The 23,904-nt window shown below is 49.6% G+C and overlaps 2 long non-coding RNA genes across 2 annotated transcripts; one reads left to right on the forward strand and one right to left on the reverse strand.

The window, feature by feature from the left end:
- Nucleotides 1–334: 334 nt before the first annotated feature.
- On the reverse strand, nt 335–1,337 carry LOC140686311 (uncharacterized). Its single transcript, XR_012060034.1, has 2 exons — nt 1,068–1,337; nt 335–509 (listed from the first exon to the last, which is right to left on the reverse strand). It is a non-coding gene; the product is annotated as an uncharacterized lncRNA (long non-coding RNA).
- A 1,852-nt stretch (nt 1,338–3,189) lies between these two features.
- LOC140686312 (uncharacterized) lies at nt 3,190–16,608 on the forward strand. Its single transcript, XR_012060035.1, has 5 exons — nt 3,190–3,355; nt 8,722–8,776; nt 9,004–9,161; nt 9,583–9,678; nt 15,686–16,608. It is a non-coding gene; the product is annotated as an uncharacterized lncRNA (long non-coding RNA).
- Nucleotides 16,609–23,904: the final 7,296 nt, after the last annotated feature.

Raw genomic sequence — 23,904 nt, forward strand, 5'->3', positions numbered from 1 at the left:
GCCTGCCTATCCCGGACCTGCCAGCCTGTCACCGTCCCCAGCCCTCCCTGCTTTATTTACTCAGCAGCACTTGTGGCTGATCCTGACACTGCCATGAGGACAGGGGTCAGCTCCGGCTTGTACATCTTTGCATCCCAAAGACCCACCTGGAGCCTGGCCCAGCCTAGGTCCACCATAAGTACCTACTGACAAATCATTGAATTAAACCTCTCTGCAACCTTTCTTCATTTGCAAAATGGTTATAGTAACATCGACTTCATAAGGTTGCCACAAGGGCACAAGGAAGCAAAGGGCTCTGCAGGAAGTTAGCACTTAGGAAACACCAGCCACTCAATACTCATATGAACATTCATTCTTGGGTTGAACCAGTTGGGCATGGCTGCCACACGCACATCTTGGAAAACTGCAAGGAGGAAACTGAGACTCGGAGAGGTGGCCCAAGGCTGGCTTCCAGGCAGGCTGGCCGTCTGGGTGCCTGGGGCTCCTTCCTCCTCCATCCATGCCGCCTGCTGGCTGTGGATGATCATATGGCCTCTGCTTGCCTCAGTGTTTCTAATACGGTTGATGGGACACATGATGCAAGGCCCCACGGGAACGAGCTGGGTGTGGAGATGCTTCCCACAAGGAGCTAAGAGCCATCCCTGCCCCCCTGCCCCCCATAACAGACCATTCAAGGCTCATCTTCTGCCTTCCAGCCCGCCCTGTTCCATGCCCTTCAGCCGACTTCCCTCCCTAACGAAGGACATTTGCATGAGCAAAGCATCTCTAGCGACTGCCTTCTCGCCACCTGCTCCTGTGGCTCTCTCCCCACCTGAAGCCATAAATACATATGCAAAGGCCAGTATATTAATTTGTGTTTGAGCACGGAGCCAGGGACGCTGCCGAGAAAGGGGATTAGGCGGTGGCAATGGGTGGGAGGCAACAGATGGCCTGATTGCTTTTACCTGTTGCTAATTTGTTAGGTACCAATTTCTTGTTTGTGTTTAATTGTGTCCAGACCCCAAGACAGCAGGGTGCCGGGCACTGGATGGCCCTCGGGTGCTTGTGTGGGGCAATGGGTCAGGTACCTGCCTCGGAATTAAATATCACAGTCTGCAAGTGAACCATTCTGCCTTGTTCTCTCTCGATTGAACTCCAGTCCCTCTTTCTGGTGGGGCACTCAGACCCTCCGAGCACAAGCAGCAGTGACGAAGGAGCTGAACAGGGAGGCAGCAGTCCTGACCCTTCTGTTAATTGGCTGTGTGACCTTGGGTGGGTCACTTAGCATCTCTGGGCTCCATCTGCTTGGCAGGGAAATGAGCATAATCACACGTGCCCTGTCTACTTTGCAGGGCTGTGGTGAGTGTGAGCTGAGATAATGGACCTGGGAGCACTCTGACACGTGTAATGCTCTGTAATAGTGAGGCATTATTTGCTGGCAGAGTGGTTAAGAGTGTGGGATTCCGGAGTCAGTGACTCTGACTGCCATTTATAACTGTGAGGTCTTAGATAAGAAACCTAAGTTTTCGAGCCTCTGTTTTCTCACATATGCAGGGGGTACTAACAGCCCCTAAGTTGGGGGGGGAGCAAAGGAGTTCACCCACGGGCTGGCCCAGCTCAGTTTTCCCAGAACGCAGTTCTAACGCGCCATTAGTTTGCAACCACTCCCCCTTCAAACTAAGCATCTCCTGTTCTGTGCAGCCTGCTGTGATCCGTGTCCCCTACCACAGCTGATCGTCCCCTCCTGGTGGAAATGTGTTGGGGGTTCACTTCTTCCCCAGCAGCTACAATCTGGTGGGACAGGAATCTGGGGGCTGTGAGCCTGCCCCCAAAAGGGACAGCTCATGAATAAGCATGGCCATTCAAAGGCATCTCCTAGATTAGAAAAGAGGGACCAAGCCTTGGAAAACGGAGGGAGCTCATGCATCCCCAGGCAGGACCCACAACAGAGGGGCACTGCTGCCCCCTTCTGCTCCTGGCCCTCCGAGTGGTCCTGGGCCCCACCCACATCGGAGCCTGATTCCCCAGCCTTCCTGCCGCTCCTTTGAGCCTCAGTGAGCTGGACTATCTTTCTGTTGCTTATATTTCAAGAATCTGGCTGACAGACCTCTATGCCTTCTGCATATTTCAATGACAGCACAGAGGAACTGTCTTTTAAGGAACGTTTTCTGTGTTTTTCCCTGTTACTTGTTTGTTTTGTGACCTTGGGCAAATCCCTTCCTCTCTCTGAGCCTCAGTTTCTTCTTCTGTATAATAAGGGGTGGGGTAGAGGGTGGGGCTCCCTGGATTATCGTGAGGATTAAATGTCATCATGGAGGTAAAGTGCCCAGCTAGGGTCAAGCATATACGTGGCACTCAGTGATGACTGATGGATTAATCTTCTGTCACTTGAGGCTAAGGGACCTTGCTTTCATTTGACACCATAGGGGGAAAAGATCTGCAAGTTTGTCAGGAAAGCATCCTGAGAAACTTGCTTGAGGGGTTATTGACCAAGAAGTCATCTTATCTTTCCTTGGCCACTGGATTTCTCTCAGGGAAATGTGCAGTTATTAGAAGAAGGAATGGAAGGTGGCAGAATGCTCTCTGGGGCGAAGTGGGTCCGGCGGGGGTGGGGGCGAGGTTTGCGATGGACGTTGGCGTGGGGAGACCGGGCTATGGTGGGGGGAGGCAGGAGCTGTGGCGGGGTGGGCTGGGTTCCTTGCTGCTCCTGTGGGAGACAGGGGAGAGGAGGAAGCATAAGGAGGCGGGATGGGGAGGGGGGAGTGGGAGGAGACGGAGAAGCCTGGACGGGAGGAGAAGAAAGGGAGGATGGGGGAGAATGAAGAGGTGGTGATGAAGATTCAGACTTCTCTTTCCATTCCCCGCATTTCTACTGCATCTCACCCTCTCCTCGTATATTTGATTCTACATCTAAATAACGCCGTCCCTAAACCATGCCCCTCCTGGCCCCACCTCTGTTTAACTAGGGGAGCATACATCAAATGGCCCAGAAGCTTCTCTCCTTGAACCGCAGCCTTGGCGAGGGCTGCCCAGCTTACTTCTTTCCCGTAGTTTCCCTTCTCCCAGGCAGGGGGGGACACAGGGTGCACAGAACAAGGGCACACCTGGTTTGAATGAGGATTTCTTCAGGTACCAGCTGGAGACTTGGGACAAGCTACAAAGCTCTCTGCTCCTCCCGCTGTGCGGCGTGCATGATAGTCACGGATCACATCTGCCTCGCAGGAGCTCCTGTGTGCAAGGTGTCCAGCCCAGCGCCCAGCCCCGGGGTACAGGGACTACGTGAGCGACAGCTGCATGCCCTCCCGCCTGACACAGGTTCAGGCAATCAGTGCGGGGCCCTCACTGCATCTCAGAAACATCTCAGCATCCAAGGCAGGTAAATGAAATCATCTCAGCGCTACAGAGTCTGGTTACATAAGCCGACCTGATCCAGGGACAAGTTATTTGTGATATTATTGAATTGGTCCAATGTTCACCTAGATTCTGCCTTTGACCTTTAACACGTCTCTTCTCCAAGTCTGCTCTGCCTGGACACCCTCCCCTGTTTTTAGTTACAAAAATAGGGGTGGAAAGAGAGGAGCCCCCACTTTGGGCCAGCACAGTATTAGCAACTCTGTGTATCTACACACTCTACCTGTGTAGAGCCAAGAGATGGCAGCAGAACCCGCCAGGGAGCAGCCTTAACTTTCATCCCAAATTTAATGTTTACCGAGCGGTGGCTGCTCTTGGAAATGCAGCAACCAGTTGCTTGGCATGTGGTGATGGATTTCATCAGAAACCTGTGGAGAAAAGTGGTGATGGGAAAATAAACGGAGCAGCTCGGGAAGACCGGGAATGATGCTGACCCATCTGAAGCCAGCTGCTTAAAAACGACCAGGGGAAGCGCTCCTCAAAGGAAGGAGGCCCCCAGGGCTAGACAGGACTCCTCTCCCTCACCCCTCACACTCCTTGCTGGGCCCCTCCGACTTGTGCAGGTGTGTAAAAGGCAACACCTGGGTGAGGGCTGAACCCTTACGGGACTCTGTATATTTTAAGGGAATTAAGATGTATTTAATTTAGGCGTTCCAGTGCCCCACGCCAAAGTTCTCAACCACTTCTGGAGATGTGAGAAAAAACAGGGGTGTTTCACAAAGCTAAATTTATTCATTTTCAATAGGGTTGACTTTTTTTCCCCTGGGATTCCACTTTTCCTACTTTCTTGGTGTTAAAACATCCTTTCATCTATGAACGATGGTGTTAGTGGACTAGACTTGATTTTTGAGCATCTATGCCTGACGGGCTGGCAACCTTATGTTGAAGCCTCCAATCTTCTCTTTAAAAATGTTGCTGAACTGCAAAATCCCCCAGTCTGAGGACCACTTTGTCAGGTATTGTTTCTATCACTCTCTTCTCAATCTTGGGACAATTATTTTTTCTGCTTAGCACAGACAAACTTTGAAATTCAAATACTGTAACCCTCTGCTTAAATTTAATAACTTTTTTTTGGAAGTCTACAGAGTAACAGGTAATATGTTCCACATATACCATAATTTGAGGACAGAAGATATTTCTTTTACAAGATCTTGCCTCTTTGATTTTCTGTATCTGTTATAATGACTTGGTTTGAAGAGTGTTCCATCCTATAAAAAGACCCCATATAAGACCCTGTAAGCTAGAATGAGGTGTGGGGAGTCAAGGGGAGGGATGGAAGGTGGACGGACAGATGACGAGTCCCCAGGGCATCCTGAGGCAATTTAAATAGAGCAAAAGCTCCAATCATAGGCAACAGACTGCCAAGGTCCTTGACCTGAGAAGTCTAATCCCAAGAACCAAGTTCAAAGGGTGAGGTGGGGAGAACTTGTCAGAGAGATCAGTAATGTTAGAGGTTAAGAGAATCTATTAAAGAATGCAGTGGGGAATGAGGCATGCAAGGATTTCCTGACCACGATGGGCAGCAGTTAGGGCTGGAGCTGCATGTGTCCCTGGAGCAGCAGTTAAGGCCTGGGTGTTAGTAACACTGCTATGACAGACAAAATGGGAGGTGGCTCAACATTGGTGATTCTTGCATTGTCACAACCACTATTGATGATGCCGAGTAAAGGGCCTACTTCCTTCTTCCTGTTGAGAGAATTTTGCTAGGGAATGAACTTCAGCCTCTCTTTTCATATCGTACTTACTTTTTCTCTCTCCTGTTACTGGTGTCTGCCCCACAAGGGAGGAAGGGGGGAATTGTAATGGGATAGGTCAAATTCTGGGCTTTCATGGGAACATTATAATGTGGGTAAGAGCCTGCACGCAGGTGCAGCATCCCCTCCGGTACTGGTGGACACACCAGGCAGGCTCCTCTGTCTGTGTTCCATACGGAGACAGTAAGCAGACAAGGGGCAGGCCCCAAAGACTCACACCTGTCCTATTGCTCTGGATCCCAAATTGGGTGGATAAGTTGGGCCTACTTTCAAATTCAGGGAAAGGAAAGCCATGTTAGACCTCCAGGTCTCAGCCATGTTCTCCAGTTCCATTATACCAGAGACACCTCCATTGGGGGTGATCAGGTACTGGCTAATATATTAATAAAATAACCCTTTGATTTCCATCCTACTCATGCCTCATGGCTTTAATACCAGCGATATGCTGATGATTCCTGAATCCCCCTCTGGGCTGTGGATCTGTATACATGATAGTCTACTTGGTGTCTCCTGAGACCGTACAATGGGCATGTTATATGTCACGTGGTCCACACTGAGCGGCAGATCTTCTCCCAAACTTGCTTGCCCTGCAGTTGGCCCTATCTCAGCTGACCAGCCCCTTCTTCCAGTTTCCCAGGCTAAAGACCTCAGTGTCACTCATGACTTTCCTTTCTTTCTGGCAGAATCAGCTGGCAAATTCAGCTCTGTGTCGTAAATATACCCAGAATTCAACCACTTCCCTCCATCCCTGCTGCCCCACCCTGGTCTGGGCCACCATCACAACTTGTGCTGTGGGTCACTGGGGGGCCTCCTGACTCATCTGCCTGCTATTCCTGCTTCCACCATGGGCCCTGCACCCCACACCAGGGTCCATACTTGACCAGAGTAGTTCTGGGAACACAAAGATCAGACCACATCACTCATCTATGCCAAACGCTTTAATACCCCTTAATGACTCTCTGTCTCTCTCTCTCACACACACATGCACACACATCTTCCTATGACTTACAAGACCTAACAAGATCTGGTTGCCCCTACCTCTCTGACTTTATATTTTCCATGACTTTCTTCCTCATTTTCCCACACATTGGCCTCTTCGCTAGTCCTTGAGTGGGCCCATTATGTTTCTACCCTGGGGCCTTTGCACTTGCTGTTGCTCTTTTCAGAAATGCTCTTCTCCCAGATACCCATGTAGCAAGCTCCCTCACTCCCACCAAGTCTTTACTCAGTGAGGTCTTCCTGACTCCCTCATCTGAAATTACAACCCCTTGACATTTGACATCTCCCTTTCCTGCTTTGTTGTTGTTGTTTTTTTTTTCCTCTCTCTGGCAGTGGCCTCCATCTAATATTTTATATAGTTTATTTATTATCTTGTGTATCATCTGTCTCCTTAGTAAGAATATAAATGCCATGAAGAATTTTATCTATTTTGTTCACTGCTCCTCCAAAGAGTTCTGGCACAGAGCAGATGCCCCATAAATATCCACTGGAAGAAAGAGAATGAATTAAGCAGACGAAAAAATGCTGGACATCATTAGTCACTGAGGAAATACACATCAAAACCACAAGCAGATAGCACCTTATACCCTCGAAAGGTTATTATCAAAAACGCATGTATCTTGCAATAGCCTATAATGGAAAAGAATACGAAAAGGAATGTACACAGATATGACTGAATCACTATGCTGTACACCAGAACCTAACACATCACCGTAAATCAACTCTGCTTCAATTAAAAAAAAATGTAATAATAAGTGCTGGCGAGGACGGGAAGAAACAGGAACCCTCACATGTTGCTTGTAGGAATGTAAAATGGTGTAGCTGACATGCAAAAATCCTTGGCAACTTCTTAAGAAGTTAAACATAAATTCGGGGGGTGGTAGATCTCATGCTTAGCATGCATGAGGTCCTGGGCCCAATTCCCAGGACCTCCATCAAAAATTAATTAATTAATTAATTAATTAATAAACCTAGCTACCCCCCCGCAGAGTGAAACATAAGTTTATCTTTTGCCCAGCAATTTGACTCCATGATAACTACCCAAGAGAAATGAGAACGTGTGTCCCCACAAAGATTTGCCTACAAATATTCACAGCAGGAGACTTCATCATCGCCCAAAACAGACATGACACAAATGTCCACCAGCAGGTGTAAGGCTAAAGAAGACATGGTCTATCCACACAATGGAATCCGAGTCAGGAGTCAAAAGGAGTGACTTACTGACACAAGCTGTCACATAGATGAAGCCCAAATGCATGCTAAATGAAAAGAGCCAGAAACAAAAGGCCGCATGTCACATGAGTAGAGTCATGTCCAGGAATGGGGCAGCTAGCTCGTGGTTGCCTGGGGATGGGGTGGGAAGTGGGATTAACTATAAATGACTATGAAGGATCTTACTGCGGTGATGAATGATCTTCTTGGGGTGCTGAGAATGTTTAAAGCTGGATTGTTGGTGATGTTTGCACAACTTGATAGAGTTACTGAAAATCCTTGAATTTAATGATGAAATACTTAAAATGGGTGAATTGTATGGTATGTAAATTATACCTCCATCATGTTTTTTAAAAAAATGAATGAATGGGAAAGAGACTCACAGACAGAGAAAACCAACTGTGGTTACCGGGGGGACATGGAGGAAGGGACAGATTATGAGTTTGGGATTAACAGATAACATATTACTATATATAAAATAAACAACAGGGACCTACTGTACAGCACAGGGAACTATATTCAGCCTCTTATAATGAGCTGTAATGGAAAAGAATCTGAAAAAATATATGTATGTATATATATAACTGAATTGCTTTGTTGAACACATGAAAGTAACATTGTAAATCGACTACACTTGCATCAAAAATAAGAATTTTTAAAACAGTGAGTGAATGGAGCTCCTGGTGCATAGCTCCCTCAGTCAGGAATCCTTCGGAGGTTGGTGGGGGATGAGGACCAGGGCAGGATCTAGGACTTTCCGGTCCCTTCCATCTGATGGCCAGCGTGAATGAAAGGGCCTCTCTGCTCACACGCAGAGAGGCCTGGATGTCTCAGGAGGGAGGGCCCCAGGAGGCAGGCGGGGAGCAGGCACAGAGAGGAGGATCCGAAGTCAGCAAAGGCTTCGGAGAAACAGAAGGGCAACCAAGGGAAGAAATAAACGCCGCCATAGGGAGTCTTGGGGCCGCCAAAGGGAACAGGAGGGGCGTTTTACAACTGTATCAGGGGAAAAGGAATCCTTGAGTGCCGCCCAGCCTGTTAATAAATGAGATGGGAAATAAAATGAATGATGATGATAAAAATGGCTGAGCTGCTGAAGTGCTTTGTAAAAATCAGTCTTTAACAAGGAAAAGAAAAAAGAAAACCTGAGAGATGGGCAATTAGAAAGGGACAGGAGCCTTGTCAATAGAGTTGATGAAAGGTAGGAGAGAGAATACTTAGAAAAATTGGACAAATGCCTACCCAGTTCAAATCGCCGGGTCCAGATGCAGGTCTTGGATCTGAAGGGAAGTAACTGATGAAAGGATTAAATCGTTGGCAGGTGTTTTAATTATATACATATATTTATATATTTAAAAATTTTTTTTAGGGGAGAGACAGAATCAATGAAGATTCAAGAGCTTGAGACAGAAGAGGGAAAGGAGGTACCATATTACCATGAGTTGAGTTCCCTCCTGGGACCAGGCACTGCGCTGGGTGCACTGCAAACACCCTGTCATTTAATCCCCCCAGCAGCCAGCCCCGTGTGCTTCTATGACCATCCCATTTTACAGACAAGGAAACAGAGGTTCAGAGAGTTTATACGTCTCTCCAAGATTATTCCACGACAAATGGTGGTGAGTTTGGACCACGTTTCTCTGATTCCAAACAGGATTCCTTTCTGGTCTACCAGCTGGTGCTTCTAACTCTCCGTATTTGATTCTACACATCAGAGAGAAAGATACCCACCTGCTAAAACCTACTTCTAGTGACCGTCCTCTGTCCTGAGGCCTTGGGATTCTGATGGCACAGACGGAGGAATGTCTGATGGTAACTTGGAGATGTTCTGAGAGGAGTTCAGACTCTGTATGTTGAAGCGAAAGAAATGGGGCAGAGTTTGAGGAGCGATGGGCCTGGGGTCACAGGATATCAGCGTCATCAGGGTGTGTGGGCTCCCAGAATCCGAAGTTCTTCTCACATCCGAGGGAAACTGAGGCTTGGGCACAGGGAAGGGCTTACCCAAGACGATGTCAGGAGCTGGAGCTAACTTGAGGTCCAAGGCTCTGTTTTCCACATTATTTACCCTCATCACTGACTTCCGTGCTTTGTCATGAGACTGGTCTTGACTTTGATTCTCAGCTTTGGTTCTGTCCCCTTCTCTCTGCTTTTGGTGGTCTTGTGGTCTCCTAGCCCCTGGCGGACCCCTCCCCTTGGCCCTGCTCGCCGGTTCACCCCTCTCTCCTTTCCACAGAGCTCGTCCGCATGGTGCTGAATGGCTGAGGACATTCCCCGTAACCTGTGGCTTTCATCAGTGGCTTCTTAACTTCCCATCTCATCTCTGTTGCTGGTTTGTTAACCTGGATGCTCCTGGGGGTAGGGGTAGGACAGAGGGTGGGGATGAGGAGGGGAGAAGCATGTAGGGCTCCTCTGGCTCCAGTCCCACTGTGGGGTCCTGTCACTGAGGGGTCCGTGCATGGTGTGATGGGAACCCACTGTGATCGATTCAAATTCTGGCCCAAATTCTTTACCCTCTTCCTTCACCTAACCCTTGCCATGGCTTCATCACACGTGGAGTTGACTTTCCTGCCTCTTGACGTTGGACTTGACTGTGTGACTTGCTTTGGTCAATGAGATGTTAGCAACGTGGCAAAAGCCAGGACTTGAGATGTGCTTGTGTGGTTGGGCTTCCCCTCTTACATGCCTGCCAATGCCATGAGATGAACATGCCCCAGCCAGCCTACTCGTCCAGGCTGGATGGGACTCAGTTGGAGCAGAGCCGCCCTGGCCAACTCCAGTCTTTCTGGGAGAAGCAGAGCTGCCCCAGCCACCACAGTTTGAAGCACAATTGCCTGGGTGAACTTAGCCAAGTTTCAGCTGACCCAAATGTCCCTGAGCATAGATGCTCCTTATCATATACAACTGTGAGTTTTGTGGTGTTTGTTACACAGCATAACCAGTACACAAGCCATCGACACAATGTGCTTAGCGACCTCTAGTTCCTATTTAAAATCTTTCCCCTCAATTTATGAAAATGAGAACAAGTCCTTAAGCACCCACAATGTGTCCGTTTCCAGGTAGGCATGATCTGTGTAGAAGTTTGGGTTCCTGTCTTTGAAATGCTCAGCGTGGGAGAGACAGGGGGTAAAAAGATGGTTACAAAATCTGATGCTAGTGAAAGATTCCTGGAGGATAATGATCTCTAAGTCAAGTCTTGGAGGAGGAAGAAGAGGGGTAGTGTGCTCACGGCAGAGAGCATCCCCAAAGTCACGAAGGTAGGAAGCAAGCTGGTCCATTCATGGACCCCAAGCCCTCTCTGCGCTGGAACGTTACCCCCAGTACAGAGAGTCAGCCCGAGCACAGATCTGGCTCTGATATTTCACAAGTCCCTGATCAAATGTTTGTACCCAAAAAAGGCATCAATAATGGCAGTTTATTACCCGATTAAGTTCCGGGTAAAGTCCATTAAATAAAAAAGGAGCACAAGATGGGATAAAACTCAAACTCAAAGGGGATAAAAGACTCTGGGTACTGTTGCGGATGCAATAAACACAGCATAATCCAGGAATGCCAAAGGCACAGAGGTAATTACACACCGACACCTGCTCCTGGAAGTCGGGCCAGGGTCCGGGGGGCCCAGCGGAGCGCTCTGACACAGAAAGCACGGCAGCAGCGCCCCACCCCATCCTGCCCAGATCCTGCCTGAGATGCAGCCCCTTCCCCTTGGCTTCTCAGAGTGTCACTTTCACTAGGACTTTTCTGAGTGCCGCTCATTTTCTGCTCATTTTCTGTAGGGGCTGGGGGCCAGAGATGGCGGGGAGGGGAGGGGAGCAGCCTCCCTGGCCGCATGCAGTAGGCGTGGCTCCTCCCTCCAGCCCACTCCTTCTCCTTCTAAGACTCCCCTCCCCCAGCCCAAGTGTGTGTTATTTCAGAGTTAATCTGTCTGCACTAATTAAATATTGACGGCTGTTAAATATTCATGGGTGTTTTAGCTGGCAGGTTTGCTGTCTCCAGGCCCTGCAGGCTGCAGCCCTGCTGGTGAGCCCTTTCGGCTGGACGCTCTGTGCTCCTGACCACCTCCCTCCCATCCAGATGTTCCCAGCTGCTCTGGGCGACCTCACCTGATAGGGAGACTTGGCTCCAGGCGTGGGACTCCCAGTTTGCTTGCTTGTGTGGGGTTCAGGGGCCTGCAGCTTCGGCCCTGGGGGCCCATCATGTGCTACAGAGGGAATCTGACCTGGGGTGTCGGGGAGAGGGGCTCAATCCAGGGGCCGCTGAGAGGCCAGGCAGGGTGTCCTCGGGTGGGGACTCCTGGGAACTCTCTTCCTTCTACCGGCTTCTGTTAGCGGCTCCAAGGCTGGGCTGGGTCTCCGTAGTTCAGGGAGATGTTACCACAGTGATAACACGCCACCTTCCTCCGGTGGGGGGCGCTGGGGGTGGGGAGACCACGCCCTTATTGTGCTGGGGCCCCGAGCCTGGGTCCCCGAGGCTGCCCAGCACCAAGGACTTGTGAAGCACACTGCATTGAGCTTTGGGGCCAAGGGAACCCGAGAATCTGGAATGTTCCCCTTGGATAACACCTAAGGCAACAATGCCGGCAACAGCAACAATCACTCGTGTATTGAGCGCCACTGTATGCAGCACTTCACATGCATTATATCATGGAATGCTGGCAGCAAGGAACTTGTATGACCCACATTTCACAGATGAGGAAATGGAGAGTCAGAGAGGTTGAGAAACCTGCCCAGGGTCACACAGGAAAGCGCAGAGAGAGCATCAGATCCCAGCCAGTCTGACTCCCCAGCTCACGCCTTCGGTTCTATGCCAGTGGTTTTCAAACTTCCCAGAGACAAAAATCACCCAGGGAGCTTGTTAAAAATGCAGATTCCAGCCCCACCTTGGCCCCACTGAATCCAAAACCCCAGGGAAGGGCCAGGAAGTGGATGGGGCCAGGTGGGACCTCCGCTGTGCTGCCGCCCATGGTCTGGTGGTCTCTTTCCCCACTGACAGGGCGGGAGCTGGTTGGGGACTCAGCTTAGGAACAGAAACCCCCACCTGAAGACCCTGACTGCTTTAAGGTTTAGTTAAGTTCTCTTTAAGATGCCAGTCTGACTCGGAGCTGCCTATAGCGCCAGAGTTTGTCTTTCCCTTGGGTCAGAGCTATAAAAGCAGAGGCTGTTAAGCACCGGGCCGCCCTCATGGTGGAGGCAACAACAGGAAATGGAGTGAGGGGCAAGGGGAAGGAGGGGCTTGAGGGCCGAATTTGGGGCTCAGTCTTCACACAATCCTGATAGAAAGGGAGTCAGAAAGAGCTGTGCTGGGATCCTCTCTCACTAGCTGTGAAGCCTTGGTGAGCAACTGAGTGCCTGAGAGTCTCAGCATTCTGATCTGCATAATGGGCTAATGACATCCCGTTAGCCACCAGTGTAGCCATAAGCATCAGTCAGGACAGGCGACACACAGAGCACCAGCAGGAGTGAACTCTTACCTGGTACTTCCTATGCGTCAGTCACTGTTTCGTGTGCTTTACAGCGTCAACTCATTTGACCCTCACAACAGTCCTGCCAGGCTGGTGACACTACTGTCCCTGGTTCCTGGTTGTGGGTTTGAGGCGTGGAGATGTTAACGCCCCTGCCCGCATTCCACAGGTGGTCAGTGGCAAAGCTGGGTTTTGAGTCCAGCCTCTTGGGCTCCAGGGCTCGTCCTCTTAACCCACAGAGGCGTCCAAAAACTGTTCGGCTCTGTCTTCCACTTTGCCCAAACTTAGGGGAAATTCTGCGCTCTGTTCTGGAACAAGGGACCTGCTCCCAGGAAGCCCCCTGGACCAAGGCAGGTTTCTCCTTGGTCAACTGGGGTTCTTTCCCAAGGGATCTGCCATCCCTCACTCTTCCCCCTATTCACTCATCGTTCTATAGCCATTTGGTGAGTGCTTGTCACCTGCCCTGTACTGGGGACACAACGCAGACACTGGTTGTGACCCTGGTGAGACCATAGTTGGGAAACAAAAAAAGGCAATAAATAAGAAACTAAGTGAAACGTACAGAGAAGGGAGGATGGGTGGAAGGTGGTGGCCTCACTGGGTGGGTGTGTTTGAACTTGACCCGAGGGGAAGGAAGGAGCCACATGGGTGTAAGGGGGACAGCATGCCAGGCGGACCGACACCAGGAACAAAGCCAGGAACCAGGAGACCCAGGAGACCCGCGTGGCCGGGAGAGGGTGAGGTAGAGACGGGGTCAGAGGGAGAACAGAGGAGGGAGCAGGTCAGGGAGAGCCTCTCAGCCACACTGAGGTCTTTGACTGAGGGAGATGCAGCCACTGGTGGACAAAACCTGCCTCCTCATGGTTTCAATGGGCTGCCCTGACTGCCATGGAGAGTAGACTGTAGGGCCAGGGTGGGTGGGGGGAGCGGTCAGGAGGTCCAGGTGACAGTTGCTGGTGGCCGTGCCAAGGTGCTGTGTCCGAGATGGTCAGGAGTGCTTGGATGGTGACGTGTGGCATTTTGAAGGTAAACCAACAGGATCTGCTGACAGACTGGACGCTGGATGGTGAGGGAAGAGTGAGTCCTGCTGGCAGACTGGATGTCGGATGGTGAGGGAAGAGTGAGTCCGAGGGCTTGGACCAGGGCATCGGGAAGGATGGAGTAGCCATTGCTTGGGATGCAGGAAGAGTGGGATTTGGTGTGGAGGTGAGGGAATGTTTCCCTTCACTAATTACATCTCCAAATGGAGGTTCAGGTGGGCAATTGGAATACATGTCTGAATCTGAGGGGATGTCGGGACTAGAGACATAAATTTGGGCGTTATCAGCACATAGATGGTGTTTTAATTCATGACACTGAATGAGAAGACCCAGGGAGGAAAAACAGTTAGAGAGCAGAGGTCTGAGGACAGGGCCCTGGGAGCAGGAACACTTATAAGGCAGGGAGAAGATGAGGAGCCAGCACGACAGACGGGGACCCTGTCACCAGAGCCAGGCAGGGATGGGCTCCCACACAGGTTTCTCCAGAACCGCCTTTCCTGGCACCAGCTCTGGGCTTTTGGCAGGCCTCTTCAGCCCTCTAGTGGTCATGGTTGGGAATGCAGAGAGCCAGATCACCTTTCTGGGATTCCTCTGGGTCACTCCACTCGCTCATTCAGTGGACAAGCTCTATACTAAGTGTCTGCTGCGCTCTGGGCACCGACCAGTGCAAAGGACAATAGAAGTCTTTCCTGGAATTCACCGAGGAATGGAAGAAAAGACAAACCCTGCTGTCAGGCGGTGGTTCTCAGCTGGGGGTGGTTCTGGAAATATTTTTTTCAGTTGTCACAAGTAGGTGGGGGGTGAGTAGGCTGCTGCGGGCATCTAGTGCGTAGAGGCCAGGGATGTTGCAAATGACTCTATGATGCACACGGCATCCTTCTACAACAAAGAATGGCCTGGCCCAAATGTCAGCAGGCGCCAAGGCTGAGAAGCCTTGATCCAAGACGACCTATCAGGTGCCATCATCGAGGGGGAAACCAGAACGTTTGGGCGCAGAGGAGAGAGGAATCAAACCTGATTTGGGGAGGCCAGGAAGGCTTCATTTCACAGAGGATACGTGGTTGCAACGTGTCTTGAAGGATGAGGAGGGCTCTGCCAAGTAGAAAGGGGGAGAGCTTAGAGAACAGATGAGGGGAACATGTTCAAGTCCTGTCCCCAGAGAACCCGGCTTAGCTCGGGTGACCACAGGCCCAGGTGTGTGTGGGACAGGCCCATTTATGTAAGACGTTCCAGCATAATTGTTTCACAGAGTCCCCTCCTGCTCTCAGATGTGCCTGGCTTGGATGACCGAGTGAATGGTCCCCGCAGACTCAGTGGACTCAGTGTGGCCGGAGAAGCAGGGGGTAGGTGAGAGCTGGGTCGTGAGGGCCTTGTCAGGTAGGGTGGCGAGGCTAAGTTTTAGCTGAGGGCAGTGGGGACCCACTGGGGGTCGCAAGCAGGAGTCTTGCCTCCAGAGACAGAGTGGACGCTGTTGATAGAGCTGATAGAGGGGAAGAGGGTCAGACAGTGAGAGAGCCCCTCTTCTGAGCACCTCTGAGCATCTCAGTCTTGGGAGAGGGCTGGAAAGAACAAGACCAAGGGCTCCACACAGGGACGAGGACAATTGGAAACCCTCCCAGCCCAAAGCACAGGATCCGGGAGGGGTCATTTGGCCTCCCCCTGCCTTTGCAGACCCTTTCTCTTTACCTGTCCCCAGGTGGAGGTGATGATGGGGTGAGTGAGTGCAAAAGCAGGGGGTCAGGAAGGCTGGGATTTAGCCTCCACTCTGCTGCTGACGAGCCTTGTGATCGGGGGTGGGCCGCAGCTCGTTCTGGCTTTCGTTTCTCCATCTGTTCCAGGAGCAGGTGGACCAGATCATCTCTAAGGACCTTCCCAGTTCTCACATCATATGTTCCTGCACCTTCTGTTCCGGAGCCCATCCGAGGGCTGGATTCCGCATTTACACAGCCTGGATTCTGGAGCTTTTCCTTCTAATCAGACAGTGGGACCACTCCCGCTTTCCAGGATTTGGGTCTTGAAGGAGACGAGGACAATTCTATCTACTTGAAGGAGACAGCCCTTTGGGACATGTATCATCAAGCACTCTGCTGGGGCGCCCCAAGGGTCATATGCTTGGAATCTCTGGTTGTGAATTCCCAAGATGCTCCCCACCCCCCGCCCCGGGACCTGTGTCTGATGGAGCGTTTCCAGGCTCCCGTCTGCCCTGCCGTGTTTCTGGAGGGCGGGTAAACAAGTTTTACCACAGGAAAATCAGAAAGGGCACAGCCGGGAAAGTCATGCGAGAGAACGCTGTCTTGCTATTTACAGAAGGTTTAATTTGAGTGGGCAGGGATGACAGCAGATGGGGCCAAGGCAGGACGGAGCAGGAGAGGGCTTTCTAAGAAGACAACCTCCCACATGGACAGTGAGTCACAGCCCACGGGGAAGGGAGGGTGGGCAGGTCGTCTCCATTCGTGGAGCTGAGGTTCAGAGGGAAACTCGTACAGCAAGTGTCTGGTCGAGAATGTGGGCGGAGAACCCGGGCACTCTTGACTCCTGTTTGATGCTGTTTCTGGAACATCTATTCTGATGCCTTTTCTTTGATAGAGGAGGACGCTGGGGTCTGAAGAGACAAGCAGACCCACAGGTCATCTAGCTGCTGAGTGACCCGTCGGGGATCAGATCTGACTGCCTCGCCAGGGTCTCCTGCCTGTAACCAGACAAAGGGCTGAGAGGTCACTCATCTGTCCCTTATTTCCAAAACTGCTTGTCCCTGTGTGTTCCTCTCTCATCAACTAATATCAAACACAAGTCTCTTCCATTATAAAAATACAAAGAGAATTCAGACAATAAAGCAAAGGAGGAAGAAAAACGGTCCCACCACCCAAGCATTCACTTTTGGTACATTTACTTCCCTTTGTTTTTCCTGTACGTGTTTCTTTTTTTTCCTTTTTCACCTAGTTGAGTTCATATTGTCTGTACAATTTCATTCTATTTCCCTCGTTATTACATACACTTCATAAATGTCATTTTTGAAGGCAGAAAGCCCACTGGACAAACCCCTGACTGTGGAACATTTAGACTGTTCCCAATTTTTCACCATTACACGCAATGCTTCGAAGAGCAGCTTTGTGCAGGGTGCCTTTGAACATTTAGGATGATTTTCTTGGGCTGGAATTTTAGGGAGAATACTGCACACATGCACACAGGTGCTCCCATGGTTGGCTCTCTCACGGGTGGCCCAGCCTTGGGGGTCCTGACAGAAGGCTAACAGGTCCCCTCTCCATTTTCTACAGCCCTTCCTTAAGTCTATGTTGATTTCTTTTCCTCATGATTCCATCAGGACCTGTAAGTTCTTTCCCAAGACCCTTCTGTTAAAATCTGTCACATTCGCCAGAACACCGTCTGTTGAAGGTGAAGGGAAAAAAATCACATCCTAAATATATTGATCAAAAATAGAATATATTATTTCAATAAACTGAAAAGTTTCTGACTTCAGGTATAGCTGGATCCAGGTGCTGAAGTAATATGATCAGAACTTGGTTTTTCACTGTTTCTCAGACCAATTGGTCTGGTGACTCCATCTTGAGGCCCCACACACTGGCAAGAAGACTGCAGAAGAGTAGTTTTAGCCTGCCTATTTCCAGACCTGCAGGAGAGAGAGAGAGAGGAAGATTTTCTCCCTGGTAGCTCTTAGATAAACCCCAGAATTCACTCCCATTGGACTAACTTAGTTGCTCACTCACTTCTGAACTCATCACTATCATATGGCTTGGCCTTACGCTTAGACGGCAGGGAGACAATGTTTTGTGCGTGGGGCTGGGGTGGCTCTGCTCGTCGCACTGCCTGTAGGTTAGGAGAGGTGGTCCCTGCAAAGTGTGCCTGGGACATTTATTCTCCCAGGAAAGGGGGGTGGAGCCTGAAGGGGGAACACAAAACAAGAGATGCTGCTCTATTTTGGGAAAGACTGTTGTCTCAGAAGCAGAGCATTTTGGACCTGAAGGCTCCTTCCAACACATTCCTCTGCTCTCCCAGACAAAGAGGAGCGCCCCTAACAAGATCTTTCTGCTACCCTCTTTGCTTCTCACACACACACTATGCGTGATTTAAAGACGTCCTGATAGAATCATCTAGATAAATTTCGCAACTTCAACTAAACCGCTTGGGACCTCTGAAGGCTCGTCGGGCAGGCGGAACCATGATTTGTAACTTGCAGGCACGCAGAAATGCGGGGATGGAGTTCTGATAACACGGTGTGATCGATGTACAGCGCCTCCTGACTTGTGTGAACAGCACTTGAGCGGCCACTCCTCCATCCTGTCGGCTCCCTTCATGTTAGGCTCTTCTTCAAAGGATCAGCTCAGACTCTAGTATCTTTCACAGACTCTCAGCCTGCTCAGTGGCTGTAATTGCTGCCTTGATGTTCGAGTTCAAGTTCTACTTGCTGCTGCATGACAACTTCCTCAAGAGGGATCGTGTTTTCAGGCAGGTCCCTGATCACCCCCGTGACGGTCCTACACGCCCCCCCCCCCACCAAACATTATTGCTCTCCCATCGCTTAGATGTTCCTGATCCAGCTTTCTTCCCTGCATCTGTCGGTGGAATGGCCCCTCCTTCAGGGAAGCCCGGTCTTCGAAGAGTAACAGTCGGGAGGAATTGCGCTCTGCACTTGTGACTGTGTGGATGTTCACTGCACGCTGACTGATCACAGGTAAGGCACCGCCGTCCGCCATTGGGTCATCTCAGCAGAGAGAGGGATTTTTTTTTTCACAGTCACGAGTGGATGTGTTGTGATTGTACTGTTTCATTGAGCCCCTTCTTCTAGTGTTCTCACTTAAGGCCCTCTTGATTTAAGCCCTTGTTTCCTTTTCAAAGCTCCCAGTTTTCCCTCTCACACGTACATTGCTTCCTCAATGCCAAGATGTACATAGTCAAAGCAAACTGTGTTCTGAAATTATAATAACGCCCATAGCTTTCAAAACATCAACACCCAAATGCCAACCTGTGGCCACTTGCTCTCAGGAGATCTCTTTAAAACATTCTACACACCCCACGTCCGTTTATATTTATCTCAGCCGGGGAGGGGGGTTATTCCTGATTTACTTACCCCGTTTCATTCAATTTATTAACACGGTTTCCATATCCAGCACATGCGGGAAACTGGTAACAGGGTAATTTCACCTAAGGTTCCAGGTGTCCTTTTAATATGCTTAGATCTTATCCAAGCATCCTTTTATGAAAGAACACTCCACCATGAATAAGATGTGGACTCAATAAAGCAAGAATCCCTTCCTGTTTGAACTGGCCTTTACAATAATCCTGTTCACACAGCAGATGTCACAACCAGATCATCTTTACCCGGGGCAAGTGGCCCTGCATGATTTCAGCGAGGGGTGCGTGTGGTGGGGATGAATGGGGGGTAGGGGGCCGTTTGGGAGCAGAAGGCAGTGATGAGAAGTGGCAGGGCTGAGCTGGTGCTGGGAAGGCCGTCCTGGGCCCCCGGGAGAGAAGCATCGCAGACTCACCAGGTCTATTGGGACAGACAGACACACACACACAGACACACAGACACACACACAGACAAACACACAGACACACACACACACACCCCCCCTGGATTTGTATGGCCACTGCCTGTGCAATTCCATTCCCCCTGCCTGGAACACTGTCTTTCTCCACTTCTGCTTAACCCGTGAATTACCCTAATCCTGCATAGGATGACGTGATGTCACCCACACCCTTTCCTTTCTGCGCGTTGACACCAGACCCTTACCTCTTGTACTAGCTGACACACTTGACTATAGTATGTATGTGTGTGTGTATGTCTGTCTGTTTGTTTTCCCTTTATTTATTCATTTATTTGATTTTTTTTAATTGAAGTAGAGTCAGTTTACAATGCGGTGTCAATTTCTGGCATACAGCATAAAGTTTCCGTCATCCATACACAAACACATATTCGTTTTCATGTTCTTTTTCATTATAGGTTACTACAAGATATTGAATATGGTTCCCTGTGCTATATAGTATACACTTGTTGTTTATTTTTTTTAAATGAAATTATTGAAGTACTCTCAGTTACAAGGTGTCAATTTCTGGTGTACAACAGTCTATTTTATATGTAGTAATTAGTATCTACAAATCTTGAACTCCCAGTTTCTCTCTCTCCACCTCTTTCTACAACCACAAGTCTGTTTTCTATGTCTGTGAGTCTCTTTCCGTTTTGTAAGTGAGCTCATGTGTGTCTCTTTTTCAGATTCCACATATTTGTCTTCCCTTTTGACCACGGGCTCTTGGGGGCAGGAAGGACTTCCTCCTTAACATCCTTAGTGTCTGGCAGGTGGTCAATACTCGCTGAATTTTGAGTGAACGGCTAAAATTAGGATCCAACTTATCATCAAATCTCAGCAAACATTAAACGCTGAATGAATTATATCCTATCCAAAGCCTCTTCTTTGTCAATATCCAGGAAGATACTTGCTACGCATGCTAATGACGACCATGCATATTTCACAGAAATGTTTCCAGAAGCTACCAAGCCCCCACGTGCGTCACCTGCAACATGTTAGTCCACTGTGTTGACCCATTTCACTTTGCTTGGTCAACCCCCTCTTCTCCGGCCTGTGGGTGGCTGGCAATGTTCAGTCGTTACAGGCACTGCCATTCTAGACGTGTTTTCTGCCTTCGGGGCTAAGAGCGCGGGGGCTGTTACCAGAGAGAGGACTGCCAGGGCGCAGAGTACAAAGAGCCACACGGCCCTCACTCCTGCTGCCTGACTGCCTATGTAAATCGCTCCAGTCCTCCTCAGAAGCAACGCAGGAGGATGTCTTTTCACCAGCTGCCCGTCTTGGGTTTTATCATATTCATTTTTGCGACTTTAATAGGCATGTAATGGGACCTGAAAGTTGCTTGGGTCTAAATTTTATTGCCTAGCTGGCGGGATGGTGCGTGTTTCCACGCGGTGATTTACTGCCTCCGTTTCCTGGTGTGACCACTCCTCAGGGGGAGTCGCATGGCGGCTCATCCGTTACCCGGTTGGGGCCGTCAGCAGGCCCCCGGGGAAAGGGAGTAAGACAAGACATAATGGCACCGCTGTTTTCCTTCTGACATTTATTTTTACTGCATGGCGGTGCAAAAAATTTCATTCTTATGTATTTGAACTCATCCATCAGAGCCCGGATGGTATCTGTTTCTTCAATGGCTGGGAATTTATCTCCTCATCGGCAGCAGGGACAGCGATGCTTGTCTCTTGTCTCCAGGTTTGTCACAGATTAGCGGTATGATACGGCCGAACGTGGCCGGCGCACCGTGTGAATCTGCATGAACTCTCCCTGGCCTATGAGCCAGTCGTCCTGGCAATGTTTATTAAACAACAATCTCTCTCCTCGGTGTTCTTCTTTGTTGGCCTAACGTCAGCTTTACCAGGGTTCAGGAATCTCTCTTCTGGTGGCCTCGGCTGTCTTAGCAAAGGGCGGTTGTGGTGGAGGACGGCGTACATCGCCACCGCTGTAGAGAGACAAATCCTTTGATGGCTCTTTTACCTGAAGGCGTAAGCGTCCCACACTCAGAACTGTCAAATTCTATTAGAGGACTGAGGGGGATTTACGCTGGTATCACATTAACTCTACGTATTGACTTTGGGACACAGCTTATGTGCTTAGGGATTATAATTAGACCTGCCCTGGAAAGCTCCCTGAAGACCTCAGAGCTTTAGACAAAGGGGAGCCTCACGTTTCCTACAAAGGGGTCTGGCCTGGGGAGAGTCCCAAAGGGCCAGGCAGTCCTGAGCTGAGGTTCTGAGTAATGTCATTTTCCCATAACCCCCCTGCCACCCCAGGTAGGTGAGCTGGGTATCAGAGAGAGAAGACCATGAGGGAATGTTGACTATATCCTGTAAGTCCCATGGTGCAGTGGGCAGGAGGTGGGGTGGGGTGGAGATGGCAACAGAGGATAAACCATAGGGGAAGGTCCTCTTGAGCAAAGCCCGATGACTCCCCCTCACTCCAGCCACCATCATCTCTCATCTGGATTTGTCCAAGTGGACATGAGCTCTTTAATGGGTTCCCCTTGCTCTTAAAGTCCAATTCCCTTAGCATGGCTCACAAGTTCCTCTCTGGTCTGATACTTCTCATGTCTCTTTCCCCTCCCTCCCCTCCAACATCCAGCCACTATCAACATGACTCTCCGCACACTCACTATGTCCTTTTGCATTTTCACCCGCTGTCCCCTCTGCCTGGAACACTCTTTTCTCTATTGCCCTCTTTTGCATCACTACCTCCTCATCTCTGAAGCCTCATATTAAAAGCCATGTTCTCCAGGCAGTCCAACATAGCGAGAGATGCCTAGTCCCATGTGCTCTCCGTATTTCACCCATCCTTGGAGCCCCCTCCCATCAGCCTGTTTAGAAGTCTATATTCCCCACCAGAGGAATCATGACACACTTGTTCACTCTTGTATGTCTGATGCTTGGCATGTAGTAGGTGCTCCATAAATTTTTGCTGAAAAAAACATCTCATTCCACACCCCTGCGACAATATGCATGCTCTCCCCAGGATCTTCGACACATCGCTCCACTCAGCACCGGGTATGGGGTATCAGTACCTCTCTTGCTCAGCCTCTAAATAATTCCCAGTCCTTGCCCTTAAGAAGCTCAGAGTGCAGTGGAGGAGATGTGTGAGGAAGTGGGTTACGACCAGGGGGATGACAGGTGGTCTGTGAATACAAGAATCAGTGATGGGAGATGGAGGCAGAGGAGGGAGTGCACAAATGATTTCTAGATGAACTGACTCTGAGAACAGGGAAGCGTTGGACCAGGGATGAAGCTGAGTAAGAGGGACGTTGCTCATATTCTTCTAGGGGCCAAACGGCAGCTAAGCAGACACAACCTTTATGTCTACTTCCACCAACAATTTTTACACCTCCCATCAGCTCCATTTCATTGAAAGACTGTGATGCACTCCTGGGATGCTGAGCACTGCACCTCCTTCTCAAAACCCCTGCTATGTCTTCGCTCATCTGAACAAACCTGGCTGGTCCTAGGGGGCAAACCCTCCACAAGTGATGCTACTAACATCCAGAGCCTGCCTGTCTTCACTCATGATTTCCCCAGGCGAAGGAATGAACCCGGAGGTGAATCATTTGTTGAAGGTTGCGCGGAGCTAATTAGAAGCACAGCCAGGAGTCAACTCCAAGGACCTGCTCTTTTCACCTGCTGCCTGCTACATTTTTAAACACACATGCGCCAAAGAGTGACATTAAGGATGGCTGTTTGATGGGGGTGGGTGTAGAGTAAGAACACCCAAATCTTGACCTGGACCAGCTAGCCTTCCTGATTAGATTCTTTATGGAATGTATCACTTACTAGGAAACAAAGACACTTATTCAATAAGAAAAGACAGAAATATTTTGCCTTCTGTATCCTAAGACGGCTGTTCAATGAAGTGAGAAATAAATCTCACGAACAAGAAGGGGTTATCCAGTCACAAAGAAGTTGAGACGCCTAAATAAAACCATGGAAAGAGAAGCAATTCAGAACAGAGTATTTAACGAACAAAGATACAAACACAGCATATCATATGAATTTATGGGATGCTGCCGAGCCGGTACTTAGAGGAAAAAGTATTGTGCATGATGGTCCCCGTTAGTGGGAAAGAAGAGAAACTGGGAATTAAGTCTCTAACTAAATAACCCAGAAGCAGTACAAATTATCAAGTGAAAGGAAAGTGGGAAGAGTAACAAACCCAAAAACAGAAATGAATAAAACAGAGACAGAAAACTGAATTTGAAACACAAGCTAAGCCAGGGCCTCCTAAATCCCGCAATGCATCAGAATTACCTGGGCTGTTGACTTGAACCACAGATGCTCTGGCTCGAGCGTGGACCTGCTGAATCAAGGCTTACCGGGGACAGAGCCTTGGAATCTGCATTTTGACAAATTTCCCTCCCCCAACTGCTATGACCCCCAGAAAGGTCACCTTTCTGTCCTCTGGTATCAAGAGCCATCAAACAATGCTGATTCTTTAGAATGAGACTTGAGGGGTCCCTGGCTGATGTGACTTTTGGGAACCTTGATCTTTTCCTT

This window comes from Vicugna pacos, chromosome 16 (genome assembly GCF_048564905.1).
Source record: "Vicugna pacos chromosome 16, VicPac4, whole genome shotgun sequence".
Classification (NCBI taxonomy): domain Eukaryota; kingdom Metazoa; phylum Chordata; class Mammalia; order Artiodactyla; family Camelidae; genus Vicugna; species Vicugna pacos.